Source organism: Engystomops pustulosus, chromosome 4, assembly GCF_040894005.1.
Source record: "Engystomops pustulosus chromosome 4, aEngPut4.maternal, whole genome shotgun sequence".
NCBI classification, from domain to species: domain Eukaryota; kingdom Metazoa; phylum Chordata; class Amphibia; order Anura; family Leptodactylidae; genus Engystomops; species Engystomops pustulosus.
The window spans coordinates 32,863,961-32,880,272 of record NC_092414.1 but is presented as its reverse complement, the minus strand read 5'-3'; positions in this window follow the sequence as shown (position 1 = coordinate 32,880,272).

Below are 16,312 nucleotides of genomic sequence, written 5' to 3'. Positions count from 1 at the left end.
ATTTTAAAAATGTTTAACCCGAGGGCTAGGGGTAGAGGACGAGGGCGGGGACGTGGGCGTCCAACTACTGCAGGGGTCAGAGGCCGTGGTCCTGGGCGGGGTGAGACACCACCTGCTGATGAGGGAGCAGGGGAACGCCGCAGAGCTACACTCCCTAGGTTCATGTCTGAAGTTACTGGGACTCGTGGTAGAGCACTGTTGAGGCCAGAACAGTGCGAACAGGTGATGTCGTGGATTGCTGACAATGCTTCGAGCAATTTGTCCACCACCAGTCAGTCTTCCACGCAGTCCACCCATGTCACCGAAATCGCCACTCCTCCAGCTCCTGCACCTCAGCCTCCTCCCCCCCAGTCTGCCCCCTCCCAGGAAAATTTGGCATTTGAACCGGCATACTCTGAGGAACTGTTTTCTGGACCCTTCCCACAGTCACAAACCACTTGTCCGGTTGCTGCTGAGCAATTTTCCGATGCCCAGGTTTTCCACCAGTCACAGTCTGTGGGTGATGATGACCTTCTTGACGTAGTGGAAGTGTGTAAAGAGGTGTCCGACGATGAGGAGACACGGTTGTCAGACAGTGGGGAAGTTGTTGTCAGGGCAGGAAGTCCGAGGGGGGAGCAGACTGAGGGATCGGAGGATGATGAGGTGACAGACCCAAGCTGGGTTGAGAGGCCGGGTGAACACAGTGCTTCTGAGACGGAGGAGAGTCCTCGACCTGAACAGGTTGGAAGAGGCAGTGGTGGGGCCAGACGGAGAGGCAGGGCCAGAGCTGGTGCATCAGCGCCACTGTCAACTAGTGAAGCTCCCGTGGTGAGGGCTCTTGCGGCGAGGGCTAGATCTTCAGAAGTGTGGAGGTTCTTTAAGGAAACACCGGATGACCGACGGACTGTGGTGTGCAACATTTGCCAAACCAGGCTCAGCAGGGGTTCCACCACTACTAGCTTAACTACCACCAGTATGCGCAGGCATATGAATGCTAAGCACCCCACTCAGTGGCAACAAGCCCGTTCACCTCCGGCCGTGCACACCACTGCTCCTTCCCCTGTGTCAGCTGCTAGTCAGCCCCCTGCCCAGGACCCTGCCACAAAAACCCCATCGTCGCCTCCACGATCCTCCACAGCATCCACCAGCGTTCAGCTCTCCATACCCCAGACGCTGGAGCGGAAACGCAAATATAGTGCAACCCACCCGCACGCCCAAGCCCTTAATGTGCACATCTCCAGATTGCTTAGCCTGGAGATGCTGCCCTATAGGCTAGTAGAGACCGAGGCCTTTCGCAACCTCATGGCGGCGGCCGCCCCTCGGTATTCGGTCCCCAGCCGCCACTACTTTTCCCGATGTGCCGTCCCAGCCCTGCACCAGCACGTGTCAGACAACATCATCCGTGCCCTGACCAACGCCGTTTCTGACAAGGTCCACCTGACCACGGACACGTGGACGAGTGCTGCCGGGCAGGGCCACTATATATCGCTGACGGCACATTGGGTTAACTTGGTGGAGGCTGGGACCGAGTCTGACCCTGGGGCTGCTCATATACTGCCGACGCCGAGGATTGCGGGGCCTACCTCGGTCCAGGTGTTTCAGGCCTACTATGCCTCCTCCTCCTCCCACCCCTCCTCCACCTCCTCCTCCGAACTACCATCCGTGGGCACGGCGCCATCAGTCGGTAGCTCTAGGCACAGCAGCAGTGCCGTCGCTAAGCGACAGCAGGCGGTGCTCAAACTGCTGAGCCTAGGCGACAAAAGGCACACCGCCCAAGAGCTATTACAGGGCATCACGGCGCAGACTGATCTGTGGCTGGCACCGCTGAACCTCAAGCCGGGAATGGTTGTGTGTGACAACGGCCGTAACCTGTTGGCGGCTCTGCAACTCGGCAGACTGACACATGTGCCATGCCTGGCCCATGTGTTAAATCTGATAGTGCAGCGTTTCCTCAAGACATACCCCAATCTGTCTGATTTGCTCACGAAGGTGCGCCGCATCTGTGCGCATTTCAGGAAGTCCAGCCCAGATGCTGCCACTCTCAGGGCAGCGCAGCGCCGCCTCCAACTGCCCGCTCACCGACTGTTGTGCGACGTGCCCACGAGGTGGAATTCAACACTGACCATGTTATCCAGAGTTTACCAGCAGCGCAGAGCGATTGTAGACTGCCAGATGTCAACTTCCACCAGAACTGGTAGTCAGGTCAGTCAGCTTCCTCAAGTCTACAATGAGGAGTGGACGTGGATGTCTGATATCTGTCAGGTGCTGAGTAACTTTGAGGAGTCAACACAGATGGTCAGTGGCGATGCCGCCATCATCAGCCTCACCATCCCGCTGCTTGGCCTGTTGAAAAACTCTCTGGTCAGCATGAAGTCGGAAGCTTTGCGCTCGTCACAAGAGACGGGGGAAGAATATTCCCTTGTTGATAGCCAAAGCACCCTGAGGTCTGTTTCTCAGCGCATATCGGAGGAGGTGGAGGTGGAGGAGGATGAGGAGGAAGAGGAGGAGAATGTTGGCGAGACACAAGAGGGGACCATTGTTGAGTCCTTCACTGTTCAGCGTGTATGGGCAGAAGAAGAGGAGTTGGAGGAGTTGGAGGAGGAGGAAATGGACAGTCAGGCCAGTGAGGGGAGTGAATTCTTACGCGTTGGTACTCTGGCGCATATGGCAGATTTCATGCTAGGCTGCCTATCCCGTGACCCTCGCGTTCAAAGAATTTATTCCAGCACCGATTACTGGGTGTTCACTCTCCTGGACCCACGGTACAAGCAAAATCTTCCCACTCTCATCCCTGGAGAGGAAAGGAGTGTGAGAATGCATGAATACCAGCAGGCCCTGGTGCACAAGCTGAAACAGTATTTCCCTTCTGACAGCGCTAGCGGCAGAGTGCGTAGTTCTGCGGGACAAGTAGCGAGGGAGAGTAGGCGAGCAGGCAGCTTGTCCAGCACTGGCAAGGGTACGCTTTACAAGGCTTTTGCCAGCTTTATGTCACCCCAGCAAGACACTGTCACCTGTCCCCAGTCTCGGCAGAGTAGGGCTGATCTTTACAGAAAGATGGTGAGGGAGTACGTAGCTGACCATACCATCGTCCTAAATGATCACACAGCTCCCTACAACTACTGGGTTTCAAAGCTGGACATGTGGCACGAACTGGCGCTGTACGCCTTGGAGGTTCTTGCCTGCCCTGCCGCTAGCGTCTTGTCCGAGCGGGTTTTCAGTGCAGCTGGTGGCATCATCACCGATAAGCGTACACGCCTGTCGACTGACAGCGCTGACAGGCTGACGCTTATTAAAATGAATAAAGGCTGGATTTCTCAGAATTTCCAATCTCCACCAGGTGAAGGAAGCTCAACCTGAATAATTGATCCACTCCTCCTCCTCCTCCTCATTTTCCTCCTTCTCCTCCTCTTTGTACAGTAAAGCAGAGGAAAATGGCTATTTTTTGACAGGGCCCACTGGCTCTTGCTATAGTACTTCATGCATTTAATTTTTCTGGAGGGCCACCTACCCGGTCCTCTGTTTGAAACAATTTTTGTGAGTGCCACATACAGGCACTCAATCTATTCCATTTTTCTGGAGGGCCACCTACCCGGTCCTCTGTTTTAAAAAATTTTTGGGACTGCCACATACAGGCACTCAATCTATTCCATTTTACTGCAGGGCCACCTACCTGCTCCTCTGGTTTGAACAATTTTTGGGACTGCCACATACAGGCACTCAATCTATTCCATTTTACTGGAGGGCCACCTACCTGCTCCTCTGGTTTGAAACATTTTTGGGACTGCCACATACAGGCACTCAATCTATTCCATTTTACTGCAGGGCCACCTACCTGCTCCTCTGGTTTGAAACATTTTTGGGACTGCCACATACAGGCACTCAATCTATTCCATTTTACTGGAGGGCCACCTACCTGCTCCTCTGGTTTGAAACATTTTTGGGACTGCCACATACAGGCACTCAATCTATTCCATTTTACTGCAGGGCCACCTACCTGCTCCTCTGGTTTGAACAATTTTTGGGACTGCCACATACAGGCACTCAATCTATTCCATTTTACTGCAGGGCCACCTACCTGCTCCTCTGGTTTGAACAATTTTTGGGACTGCCACATACAGGCACTCAATCTATTCCATTTTACTGCAGGGCCACCTACCTGCTCCTCTGGTTTGAAAAATGTTTGGGACTGCCACATACAGGCACTATCCAAATTAAATTGTCTCCATAGCAGCCTCCACACGTTGTCTCCATTGCTACCTCCAAAAGTCGTCCATATAGCTGCCTCCATACATCGTCCCTTTATCAAACGAGGTGTGTCAGGCAGAAATTTGGGTTGTTTTCATGGATTCCACATCAAAGTTGTTAACTTTGTCGCCACCCTGCTGTGTAATCCCCAAAATATACTGGCAAACTTTTACCATTTAGGGATATTATTTCAGCGCTTCTTGCGCATCTGTTTACATTCCCCTCACCCGGCATATCCTAAACTTATAAGAACGCTACTACACTTGATCTTATACAAAAGGTTCTTAGAAGTGCTGTTTGGGGAGTAGCCTAGAGACAGGGGCTTGGATTGGCGAAAGCTCGCCTGGCAGCGGAACGCCAGCTCCATGCGCATCATGCGCTTCTTGCGCATCTGTTTACATTCCCCTCACCCGCCATATCCCAAACTTATGAGAACGCTACTACACTTAACTTGGTGCAGGCTGGGACCGAGTCTGACCCTGGGGCTGGTCATATACTGCCGACGCAGAGAATTGCGGGGCCTACCTCGGTCCAGGTCTCAAAGGCCTACTATACCTCCTCCCACCCCTCCTCCACCTCCTCCTCCTCCGAATTACCATCCGTGGGCATGGCGCCATCAGTCGGTAGCTCTAGGCACAGCAGCAGTGCCGTCGCTAAGCGACAGCAGGCGGTGCTGAAACTGCTGAGCCTAGGCGATAAAAGGCACACCGCCCAAGAGCTATTACAGGGCATTCCACATCAAAGTTGTTAACTTTGTCGCCACCCTGCTGTGTAATCCCCAAAATATACTTGCAAACTTTTACCATTTAGGGATATTATTTCAGCGCTTCTTGCGCATCTGTTTACATTCCCCTCACCCGGCATATCCTAAACTTATAAGAACGCTACTACACTTGATCTTATACAAAAGGTTCTTAGAAGTGCTGTTTGGGGAGTAGCCTAGAGACAGGGGCTTGGATTGGCGAAAGCTCGCCTGGCAGCGGAGCGCCAGCTCCATGCCAAGATCCAACTAACATAGTTTTAACTGCAGCACCTTTAATCTACTACTAGTTCACTGCCTCCATACATGGTCCCCTTATCAAACGAGCTGTGTCAGGCAGAATTTTGGGTTGTTTTCATGGCTTCCATGTTAACTTTGTCGCCACCCTGCTGTGTAATCCACAAAATATACTGGCAAACTTTTATCATGTACCGATATTATTTGAGCGCTTCTTGCTCACCTCCTTTGGTTCCTCTCTGCTACCCATTGGTTTGAAGCCTGAGTCCATTTAGGGTATGTTGCCATGCCTGCCGCTGCTGCCGCTGCCTCTGCATGCCGTCCCCTATAGTGTCAGGGTCAATTATTGGATGTTTTAGATGCTATCTAGCTTCATTCTGTCACTCTGTCATGGCCATGCTGTTGCCCATAATTTTGGCATAATGGTGCGATTATGCAGCCTCAGAGGCATCCATGCATGCTGCCCCTGCTGTTTCCTGTCCATTTCCGTGGTGTTTCCATCCTTTTCTGAGGTTCCCAGGTGTTTGGCCAAGCTTCCCTGTGCAGAGCCTTGGTCCCCTTGAAAAATGCTCGAGTCTCCCATTGACTTCAATGGGGTTCGTTATTCGAGACGAGCACTCGAGCATCGGGAAAAGTTCGTCTCGAATAACGAGTACCCGAGCATTTTAGTGTTCGCTCATCTCTAATAAGGACAAATAGTGCGAGTGTTGGATAGGAGATCCTTGGGGCCAATAAAATATTTTCTGTTTTGGTACATCACCCTCTATCATCCCTAGAAAAAGAGCATTAATGGGATCATCTTTAGCTAGATCTCTATGGTTAAGTATTGGGTCAAACTTTTGGCCCACCGGGGAATCCTTTGGTACTCTGGTGGGGCACTCCGACACTGTGTAGTAATGTGCTTAATTTAAACTTTTAACCTAAATAATCTAAGCCAGGGTTTCCATTCCATAAGAGCAATACACATAGTAGCTTTTAGGTTCCATTAAAATGGTCTTCGGGAAAGATGTTGCTCTTTCTCAAAGGCAGGGTGAATATTTTCTAGGTCTTTAAAAGAGGTTTTAAAAGCAAATATCAAAATTGGAATATGTGCATAACGGACTAAGTAATATATATTCTACACCCACCGGCCACTTTATTAGGTACACCTGTCCAACTGCTCGTTAACACTTAATTTCTAATCAGCTAAGCAAATGGTGGCAACTCAGTGCATTTAGGCATGTAGACATGGTCAAGACAATCTCCTGCAGTTCAAACCGCGCATCAGTATGGGGAAGAAAGGTGATTTGAGAGCCTTTGAACGTGGCATGGTTGTTGGTGCCAGAAGCACTGGTCTGAGTATTTCCGAAACTGCTGATCTACTGGGATTTTCACGCACAACCATCTCTAGGGTTTACAGAGAATGGTCCGAAAAAGAAAAAAACATCCAGTGAGCGGCAGTTGTGTGGGCGGAAATGCCATGTTGATGCCAGAGGTCAGAGGAGAATGGGCAGACTGGTTCGAGCTGATAGAAAGGCAACAGTGACTCAAATCGCCACCCGTTACAACCAAGGTAGGCAGAAGAGCATCTCTGAACGCACAGTACGTCGAACTTTGAGGCAGATGGGCTACAGCAGCAGAAGACCACACCGGGTGCCACTCCTTTCAGCTACAAACAGGAAACTGAGGCTACAATTTGCACAAGCTCATCGAAATTGGACAGTAGAAGATTGGAAAAACGTTGCATGGCCTGATGAGTCTCGATTTCTGCTGCAACATTCGGATGGTAGGGTCAGAATTTGGCATCAACAACATGAAAGCATGGATCCATCCTCCCTTGTAAAAATTCAGCTTTATCACTGAAAACCAGGATATTGTTTGATGAGAAGCAGATTTATTTTTTCGGGGGGGGGGGGGGGGGCGGGTCACAGCTTAAAGGGTTTTCCAGCTTTATAAAAAGTCATCAGTATCAGATACTATCACCCAATTCTGTGCAGCTCCTTTCTATGTGTTATTGGCAGCTCAACGTCAAGTGACCGGAGCTCAACTTTCAGCATTTTATTCTGTTACATCTAATGCCAGTGAGAGCCTAACCCTAGGCGTTCCTGGTGTCATTTACTTTCTCCCGTACAGTGCAGTGATCAACTGGGAATGGAGGGGGGGGCACTAGTGTGGGACCCCCAATAATTTGATGATATAAAGGTAATTCATGTAAAGAAGCTGGTAAACCCAATGTAAAACATTGAGCCACATTTACTTATCTGGTCCCTGCGCGATCCCCGAGGGTCGTTGTCCGACGGAATGCCCATCTACCACGATTCATGAAGATTGTGCGCCCGATTTCCTGCATGTGTCGCTTCCCCGATCAGGCGCGCCGGAGTTCACCATCTTCCTCTCGGTGTATGTAAGTGCATTGGATGCGACACAAATTGATTTGTTAAATCCCGCGCGTTGTCCGAATCCGTTGGATCGTCCGTCGGCCAGCCCCCGATTTGATTGCAACGTGATTGCAACAAAATCCGATCAAGTGTGGCGCAATCCCTGGCGCGATCCCCAAAAACGTCGGAAAACCCAACGGAAATGCGGACGTGGGACCTGCCCACCCACCCATTTAGTTAACAATATAGGAGACTTCTTAATCAGCAGAGGTTTTCTCCCGACCTCATGTCCTCAAGCCCCCAGGGCACTGTTGCCGCTGTTAAGTCCCTTGAGCTAAACCCCGATGGCTATCACAATGATACATACTATAAAAAGCTTCTTTACTTATTTCGGAAATGTACAACTAATATATGTGCTTCACTCTTTAAACCACCATAGAATAGTGTCACTTGCAAATATTGCGGTCTAAATATAGTAGCAGTACAGTAATCTTTCATGGATGCATCATATATATGGATATTCTACTTCATAAGCAATGGTGTAAGATGAAACAGATCAAAGTCTATTTTATGGACAGTATCTCAATCATGACATATGCATACCGTGAAACATGCTGAATGTGACATGAATCCGCCTGCTATTCTCAGATTATCTGCAAGAACACATGTATAAGGTTTCTGCTGATGTGGTGTTAGTTGGTATGAATCTACCTAACTCAGATTTCAAGTGAATATCTGACTGAGCCGGTTCATGTTTAGGCTTACGTGACCCATAAATCCAAAGACCAGGGTGGAGATTTATCACTACCTTTCTTCTAAATCTTAAAACAAAAAAAAACACAGATTTTTTTGCGCAGAGATTTTTTTGCATATTTTTTGTGACTTTTCCACCAACTTGTGGGGCACTGTTTTTCAGTGGATTTGTCTTCAGTTGTCTTTAGCTAAAAAATCCAGCTGTTTAGACTTAAGTTAGATGTATTTGCCAACTGGGACTTTTTAAAAAGTTTCTAAAAAGTCCCACTGACCTATCTAACTTCATCAGCTTGAAAAAGATTTCACATTAAAACATATTTTAAAATTTCATTTTAGACAGCAAATTATAAAATGCATTAAAAAAGAAACCTTTTAGATCTCAAATGCTTTATTTTGAGACAAATGTTGTGCAAATTTTAACAAATGGATTTTAACAAATTTAAGTGCTGATTGCATTTTTTTTTGCAAAGATATTTTTATTTTTAATAAATATGCAGACAAAAGGGCTTATTTACTAAGGGTCCGCGGATCACATTTCCCTCGGGATTTGCGTTGCTGGAACAGGTATTTAGAAGGGGATTGTGTCATACATGATCGTATTTTGGCGCAGCTGCGCCGGGTTTCATCCAACAGAAATCAGGGGGCGGGCCATCAGACGATCCAACTGATACGGACTCAGCGTGGGATTTAACATTTAAATTTTGTCGCAAGAACAAGCGCTTACATACATCGGGAAGAAGATGGTTAACTCCGGGGGTCCTGAGTGGGAAAGCGACACATGCAGGATATAGGGCACAAGATGTTAGTGAATCACGGCACAGTGTATTCGGGTCAGAAAATGCACATCAGGGAACGCGCCAGGGACGGGCAAGTAAATGTGCCCCAATATAGCCAAAACATAATATAAAGAAAGGGGGATATTTATCGGACAGACGACTGTGACACTTTTTTTGCACAATAATTTGTGACTTTGTAAGATAATATTAGACTAACTGCCACAGGTGCAATTTAACACAAGGAGTCTCCACCTAAAACAAATTACATTAAGAAATAAGATAGAAAAGAAACTACACAACTACAAAGAGAAAAGATAAATCCCCCCTAAAACTTTGTCATAGTAACACCTGGACTATCCCCTACATCAGTGATGGCGAACCTTTTAGAGCCTGAGTGCCCAAACGTCAACCAAAAGCCACTTATTTATTGCAAAGTGCCAGGGCAGCAAATTAAGCAGTAATTTATTTCTCCTCGTTCTTTGACAACTTTTAATTGTTCAGCCTCCTAAAGACACCAATGCATTTAAAAGGAGGAGGGCAAATTCACCTATCATTGTAGGAAGATTCTATAGGAAGATTCTTTGAGTCCTGTCTGGTGAACTGGTGATGGCCTAGGTGCCCACAGAGAAGGCTCCGAGTGCCGCCTCTGGCACCAGTGCCATAGGTTCGCCACCACTGCCCTACATCATATAGTAATAACTGAGTTGGCTTTAAGATGCACCATTAATTATTACAATACACAATTTTAAGATATGATTGTTTCTAGTTGCAATGCCTAAATCATTTGTTCAGGATGGGATATATTTTTGATGAACCCCAAGTATGGTAAGAATAGAGAAAAATTGTATACTTAGGGCTGCAAAACTTTGTTTGCAATTTGCTGTAACTGGGTGTAACTATATATGAGCCGTATGGTGGTCCGACCCTACAGGCTGCACACAGTGCAGTGGGCGGAAGTCCCTGCAGTATATAGAAATATAATGCAGGGACTTTCCCTCTGCCTGTCGAACTGCTGTGCCAGAATGGTAATAGTTAATATAGTTCCAGTATGGTTGTTCATCCAGCAAAGGAAACGTTTGTATCTGTGAGTAAGTGTCCCTGATTTAACATGGTGGATTTTGATGGATTTCCTTTAAGCAGCAGAAGGTCCTGGTAACTTTACTTCATTTTTTTAATAATGTGTGTAAGTGTGGGGTGCAGATTATCAGGTAATTTATCAATATACATCTATTAAGAGTTCTGCACTGTTTTATTTTGAAATGTAAATTAAAAGCCCCTGGTTCAAAAATGTCTTTTACCTCATCAGCTGCTATAAAATAGCTGAAGATGGAGGGTCATGTGCTTCTGACGGTCCATGACCAATATCCCTTCCAGGACCTCATAATAGTATTCATTGTGCTGGACCCGGACCTTACATGCCTTGTGTCAGCCTATACGATACATCAGTATCATCAGCAGGGTATTAGAATTGAATGTCTGGTTATTCATGTCCCATAGTGGGGAAAATAAAAAAAAGTATAAAAAAAAGTAGATAAGGGGTGCAAATTTAAAAACAGAGGGATATTTATATATTTATGACGTTTCTAATATTATATATTTCAAAAATTATCCCCAAAAAGACAATTCAGAAATTTCCTTGAAAATACCAAAAAACGATGTTTTGGGGGAACTTCAAAATAAAATATCCTCACAATTTAAACATTATGAAAATAAAGCAGACATGTGGGCTATGTTATTTAGTAACTTATTTGGTTGGTAACACTATTTGTCTGAAAAGGAGATAAATTAAAACTTTGAAAATGGAGAATTTTTAAAAATGTCATCAATATTTTAATTTTTTTTGTAGATAAATACAAAGCTTATCAAAAGTGTTCAAAAGTTCTGGCCATATAAAGCGACACCATCATCAAGCCTTGTGCCTATGTGTAACTGGAATTGTTGGAAGTCTTGTGTCGATAAATGCCAAGCTAAGTCTTCTATTTTGAATGGCAAGTACTACACCCCCTATGAGGAGTTTTTGCTACACCCCCCCCCCCCCTCTTCACTGCACCATCTTCAAGAGAGCATCCACAAGCGTTACCCCCCTTCATAAATTGCTATTCTACATTATCCATAGACCATTTTTCTACGACGTTTATGCAATAGCCATGATTTCTACTTTTTTTTCTGTATTGTCGCTGAAAACCGAGGCCACCGCCAGCTTCAAAGACAAATGTTGTCCCTCAGTGATAACAAAGAGACACGTGCCAACTCACACTGCATCTATCAGTCAGCTTCACTTACCAACATTAATTAGTTTGATAATGTCTTGTCTCTCCTTTGGGATCATCCTGTCGGTGTTTGCAGGTATTCTCGTTATGCCTGAGATCTGATCTCCTTACAAGGACATATGCTACGACTTCTTTTTCATCTATTTTCTGAAGATCTAGCAATGTACAGTGTTTTTCTTCAGAACTATAAGGGAAGTGATTGCTATATACAGTATGCTATCACTTTTATGACCCTCTTGTTATCTGATATATGCTCTTTCAACCCCCAAGGACGCAGCCAGTTTCTAGCTTTAAGGGGATGTCCACTTTAAAGGGAATCTGTCATTAGAAGTCCTTTTTCTGGCTCCCCTATGTCCCCATAGAGCAGTGGTGGCGAACCTATGGCACAGGTGCCAGAGGCGGCACTCCAAACTCTTTCTGTGGGCACCCGGTCCATCGCCCCAGCACAACAGACAGGACTCAAAGAATTTTCCTGCAGTTCCAAACAACTTAAAAGATGCTGCTTTCAGACATATTTTAAAGTGATATGTACCTGACTACATGGGATTGGAGGAAGAGGGGAATGTGTAGACAGGCCCAAATTACCTTTGGAGGACCTCCTGCTGGCCGCATGATTCTCTGTGTACAAAGGGACATTGGAAAGAAGCTAAAATGATGCAAATTTTCCATCTTTCTATTGTGTTGCTGTCCTCAGGAGGCCAATATGATTGAAAGTTGTTGAAGAACAGGGAGCAATAAGTTACTGCTTTACTTTTGGTTGGCATCTTGCGATAAATGAGGGGGCTTTAGGGTTGCAGCTTGGGCACTCGGTCCCTAAAAGGTTCGCCATCACCTTCATAGAGAAGAGTGTGCCCATTGCCAAAGTGTTTTTATAGTAAAACTGTCTTTTTCCAATAAAAAGAAAAGCAGTGTCCCATGTCCTATCTGTGTGGACAGTAAGAGCTCCTCCGTTCCGTCATGTGTGTATTTCAAATGAAAAAAAAACCACCCATATCCCTCCTATTTGAAAAAAAACGCATGACAGAGCGGTTTTTGCCGGGTATGGGTGGGAAACCACTCCTCACTGGCCAAAAAGGTCAATTTTTATCTAACTTTTCTATTTATTGGAGAAACTCAGTTTTATTATAAAAACACTTTGGCCATATTTACTATATTCTCTATGGGGACATTGGGGAGCCAGAAAAAGGGCTCTTGATGACAGGTTCCCTTTAAGTACATTCCAGCAATTAATTAATATTGTATTTGTGCTTAAAGTTATTACATTTTTCAATTTAATTCCTGTATCAATTCTTCACCGTTTTCTTGATCTCTGCTTGTTGTCTTCTTTCTATCGTGCAACAGGAAGCTTCATTGTTTACTTCCTGTAGATAAACACCAGTCCATGATCATGTGATGTCACACAGGTGCACGCCTCGTTATAACACAAAGCGCTATCAAAGCTGCGTGATGTTAACTAGCCATGTACCTGTATTTTTGTTTCATGGGGGCAGACTGATTTGGCAAGCTCTGTGCAGTGCCACGCTATAGAAATAAAGGAATTATTATTAATGATTAATTTTATGAGCTATATAAATAGGCCTTTTCATTGATATTGCCAGGTAAGGGGTTTCTTTGTGGAACTAGATGCATTTTTAATGGTTCTATTTAGAGGTTGCTATGTCCTATTGGCCTTTTTATTTTGGGGGGGGGGGGGGAGTTGACTGGAAAAAACCCATCAATTTTGCAATTGTTTGTTGTTGTTGTTCATCATATGCCCTAAGTAACATGTTAGATTTATATGGTTCAGTACCATTATGACAATACCAAATTTTTATATTTTTGCGTACAATTTTGTAGAATAAAATCTACTATGGGGAACACATCTATAATTTTTGCATCACCATTTTCCAAGTGGCAAAACTGTCTTAATTAATGGTCCATACAGCTGGTTGAGGGACATTTTGTGGGACATGTTGTACTTTACAACAGCACCAGGTCTACTTCACTAATCTCATATTCTCTCTTTCTAATAATCCCAAAAGGCTCCTCAATACTCTTCACTCCTTACTAACACCAAAGGTGCAGCCACCTGTCACAGGCCTTGGGGCCGAAGACCAAGTCACCTATTTTAAAGATAAAATTGACTGTATTTGACAGGAAATAATTTCCCAGTCCACCAACTCCATTAATCCTCTTCTCTCTGGTACCTCACCCAGCGCGCTCTCTTCTTATGAGCCAGTCACAGAAGAAGAAGTGTCGAGCTCCTTTCCTGTACTTGCCCCACTATTTACATTGGTGACCCCCATCTCCTCACATCTCGTACAGTCCCTCTCTCCTGCAGTCACTTGTCACCTTACTAAAAACTTCAACCTCTCTCTCTCTTCTAGTGTTGTTCGCTCTTCTTTCAATCATTCGGTTGTTACCCCATTCCTAAAGAAACCTTCCCTGGATCCAACCAATCTCTAATCTTCCTTTCATCTCCGCAAGACCTGGTCTATTCTTGACTGACTTGTTATCTCTCTGTTAACTCCCTTTTTGGCCCCCTACAATTTGGTTTTTGCACCATGCACTCCACTGATTTCCTCACTGCTAAATCCTAAGTTGACTATTATCTCCTCATTTCTGGATCTCACAGCACCATTTGATACATTGGACCACCAGCTCCTCATTAGGATGCTTTACTCCTTTGGCCTGAAGAACACTGTAATATCTTGGTTTTCTTCTTTCTTTGATCCTCACAGCATCGCCCTGAAGCCGTGCAGAGAGGAGAGTCAGCACTACCACTGGCTCTACAGACACGGTCTTTAGGGGTTAATCAGAGCTACTGGGTCTAATCAGATCCAGTGTAGCTCTGATCCAACATGTGCCCCAACAGACATTTTCCCTGTAATTTAGGCTCATTTTCAAGTGAAAACCAGAAGAAAAAGAAAATGTAAGAAAATAAAAGAGAAATATGAAAATGTCCCCCATGGATCTTTTATGACCTTATAAGGGACATATAAAATAAATACACACATATTAATAGATATTTAAAAATACACATAAATATTCCCCAATAAAATAAATAAAAATCCCCTGTTACACTATTATAAAGATTGTCATAGTCATGTTGTTTGCCCCAAACTATACATATTATATATCAAAACGACTGTCACACACAAGGGAATTAATTTAACATGGTAATTTTGAGTTAATTTAAAAACTGAAAAAATATATACAATACATTACAAAAAGATATACATTTTTCTCCAGTTTTGTAACTTTACTGAAATAAACTAAAAAATAAAAAAAATGTCCATTTCAATTTTTTTCTTATTTTTAACTAAAAAGACCCAGCATTTTTTATGGTATTGTACAAAACAAGGAAGTTGGAGCCTTTAAATCAAGTATAAAAATTTCTTAGAATTGCTCAGGTCAGTAAAGCCTTTTTGCCTAGTCTAAAGAGGTTAATTCAATATGGTGGCTTTTAAGATGCCAGTAAAAATCCTGTTAGACTCCCTTACCCATTACTTGTTTGGGTATACAGATAAGTAAGTTTCCCTTTAATTTCTGAAAAAATAAATGGTTGTCCTAGAACTTTTGATTCTCTTGTTACAAAATTTATGATGTTGTGATTTCTCTGGAACTCTACTCCTTTATTCTCTCCCTCTATGTGTTGGCCTGTTGCTAATGATGAAATTAAAGGCTGGCTGTTTCCAACAGTGGGATAGCTTAAACAGCTCCCTTGTGTTACTGGCTATAGATAGAGAAGACATCCCCCGCCCCTAGGGCACGCGCATGCTGGCTCTGTAGACAGTGCGCTGCTAATTGGCGCTGGCCGGACGCCAATTCTGTTAAATGTCCAGCCCCTTTCGGTGTCCTCTGCCGGATTGTTGAGCCTCGTGTCTTAGAAAATGCTTGTTCCTTATGTCCTTTGCGTTTATAGTGCGTTCACATTCTGACCTCCATTCCGTTCCTGACTACGCTCCTATGCTGCCTGTCCTGTCCTTCCGCTACGTCCCGACTCTGATCCCGTGCTGCTTGTCCTGACCTCCTGCCTGTCCCCGACTCTGTCTCTGCCTCACAACTCTGTAGCTCGCCTTCGTCATCACTCAAGACAGTCACACTTGTGGAGTGACCTGGTGGTACCACGCCACAACAAGTCCAACCTTCTTTGCGGCGGGCTCTGGTGAAAACCTGGTGCCATTTAGTCTCCACTCCCAGGTGTTGGCTTACGTCATTATCCGCGGTGATACAGTTGGTCCACTACCCCTGGTGCCTGACAGTAGGTAGATAGGGTTAGATATTGCACTGGACCAGGCAACTTCAAGCACATCAAAATCAGTTACTGATACTGTTCTGTATCGGAACACAAAAGAGCAAAAATCCACAATTTTTTTTTTACACATTTCATAACTATTATGTGGCTAGACAACCCCTTTGATCAATAACTCATGATCGGCTCTTGTATTTCTATTTTTTGGACCTAACCTTATGGGATAGGTTTTCTACCACATGACCTTGTCCATCAGTATTGTTTAGAGTAAGAGGCCATTTGTTGAGTACGTATTCAGGAATTGCAAATAATTCATGTTTTTTTGCTCCTTAATGCTATATTACAAGTACAATCTATCTCATACCTAGTCTCCAATCACCAGGACGCTCACATGCACCACTGGTTAAATAAAAAAGATTACAAGAGCCTTTGTGTGTCATGTTATCTGCTTCTACTATCCTCTAGATGCTTGGTCGACCTTGTATATCCAAAAAAAACACAAAACTCAGTAGACCGGTAGACACATGCCGGTATTTGTTTTCTGTAATGAAATATATTGGTTCTAATTGATCCCAGTGGCAATATTTCCATTCCGGTCAAAGTCTAGATTTTGTCTTATTACCACCAATTCAGTGGTTTGCATCAAAACCTTTCTTTTTCTTTCCTCGTTTACTTGTATCTCTAGCATAATCCTGTTTATG